The sequence below is a fragment of the Olea europaea genome, chromosome 16 (assembly GCF_002742605.1).
Source record: "Olea europaea var. sylvestris chromosome 16, O_europaea_v1, whole genome shotgun sequence".
Lineage (NCBI taxonomy): Eukaryota > Viridiplantae > Streptophyta > Magnoliopsida > Lamiales > Oleaceae > Olea > Olea europaea.
The window spans coordinates 15,903,758-15,906,214 of NC_036252.1; the positions used below are offsets into that span (position 1 = coordinate 15,903,758).

At 38.0% G+C, this 2,457-nt stretch overlaps 1 pseudogene; it reads left to right on the forward strand.

Moving 5' to 3' along the window:
• The first annotated feature begins 401 nt into the window (after nucleotides 1–401).
• LOC111412679 overlaps nucleotides 402–2,457 on the forward strand; it is a 7,772-nt pseudogene continuing 5,716 nt past the window's right edge.

A 2,457-nucleotide genomic window follows, 5' to 3' on the forward strand; every position in this document is an offset into this window, starting at 1 on the left:
TTTCATGTTTTTTATGTATATATGACCTTGTGTTTATTAAATGAATAACTCATACTTTTTTGGTGTTTCCTGCTGCAGCACATCGACCTGGCCATGGACTTGCTGTGTGATCGAGCTCAAAGACATCCAAAATCATTTGATGTCCATGGTCGAGTCATATTAAACACCGAGTTCCTGGGTGCCGTTACCATAGAGTATCAGTCGCTCGCACTTATGGGTAACGAGTACACGGTGCCAGAATATATGCTCGAGTGGGTGATAGGACTGTCACCGAGTGTCGGGGGAAAATCATGGGAGGGTTGTACACATATGTACATTCCAGCATGCATCAATAAACACTATGTTACGCTGGAGATCGTTTTTGCTGACTCGACTATATATGTGTACGAGCCAAATCATTCATGTTTGACACAAGGCCAATTGGAGCAAAACCTGGAGTCCGTGGCTGTAATTGTTCCTATGATGGCCAAACGAGCGGGGATAAATGTACAGGACAGATTGCGGATCGTTTGGAACACGACGACAGCACGACAGTCCGTAAGGTAAGTGTTTGAACGTTGTTGTTTTCATCTTTCAGATTTAGTTTTTATTTACACAGTACTAAACTAATTCATTCTTGTTCAATTGCAGGGACGACTGCGGCATATTTGCCATTAAGTACGTTGAATTTTTAAGTATAGGACATAAGGTTGATGAACCAGTCGTGGATACAGAACTGGAGAAAGAAGTTAGCATATAATTTGTTTGAATTTAATGCTGACCCACCCATAAATTTCATTTATATATATGTAACATTTCAATTGTAAATTTAATTATTTTTGTAATTATGAAATAATTGTAAATTTGTGTTCAATGTATATAACATTTCAATTGTAAATTTAATTATTTTTGTAATTATGAAATAATTGTAAATTTAATTATTTTTGTAATTATGAAATAATTGTAAATTTGTGTTCAATGTATATAACATTTCAATTGTAAATTTAATTATTTTTGTAATTATGAAATAATTGTAAATTTGTGTTCAATGTATATAACATTCAAATTGGAAATTTAATTATTTTGGTAATTCTGAAATAATTGTAAATTTGTGTTCAATGTATATAACATTCAAATTGGAAATTTAATTATTTTTTGTTATTTTACCCGCATGCCGAGTATGGAACTATTTTTTTCATATGAATTATTATAAATACCATTTATAGAGAATAAATATTGAATATGGAAGATTTATAAATAACAAATATTGAACAGTGTAAAGTAAAAGGAAATATTATTCATTTCACGTGTCTGTCTAGTCGTCATTTAGGGAAATTTGACTGGTACAAAATTGTCGAGTATGCCCTACGGCTCTGCACCGGCCACACCTACGCGGTCAAGGAAACTCTCCGGTAGATGGTATTCTAGATGTACTTGGATGTCCAAGACCACGCGGTTCAACTGCTGGTGGTGACAAATTATAAAATGGGAGAATGTGCTCGGGAACTTCCCACTCGGCTTCATTCGGCAGAGGAAATATAGTCTCGGTATATGCTGTTCTCCAAGACTCAGTCGTATAATACAAAGAGCACAACGTTCTCGCAGCAAAGCCTCGATACATGACCATCGCAACTGCATGCTCACATGGAAAACTCTCCAACTGAAATCTCGTACAAGTGCATGTGTTATCAGTCAAGTCCACCATATATGCCGTATTACGTGCACATTGCACGGAGAAGCAAAACTCATCTAGTGCTTCCACATTCAACTTCCTCGCAACCTCTGCCGCCTTAAATAGTTTCTCCTCTTGAGCTGGGGCCAACACGCTAGTGCAACTCTGTGATGCCGCACGTCGGTCATGAAACCACTGTTGTAGCTTGTTACGAATGTTCTCAATCATTGCGAGAATTGATAACTCTCGATCCTTCTTAAACAATGCATTGAGAGACTCCGCGTTATTCGACGTCATCATGTTGTATCGACGTCCTGGAAAGTATGACCGCGCCCAATGTTCGATCCCCATCTTCATCAGATACTCCAACGCCGGTAATGATTTACTTCCTATCTCGAGCATGAACTTATTACACTCTTCAGCACTGTAAGCTTCGGCTGCTCTCCTGAACAATGAAACGATGCCTGTGCCCCGATACCTAGTCTTCAAATTACCTTGTATATGGTACATGCAATACCCGTGATGTGCCTCGAGAAAAATTTCAGCGATACCGTTTATTATAGACTGTCCTTGATCGGTTACAAAGGCAAGGTATTCGACTTCCCCGATCACTTCCCTCAGTTTAGAAAAGAACTAACGCATGGACAGATCATTCTCGCTGTCGACTATGCCGAATGCAATAGGGTAAATTTGGATATTGGCATCTTGACATGTAGCAATAATTAATTTGCCTTGATATTTAGCTTTCAGAGTCGTACCATCAACTAGAATTACGGGTCGCATTGCATTTTGAAAACCTCGAATAC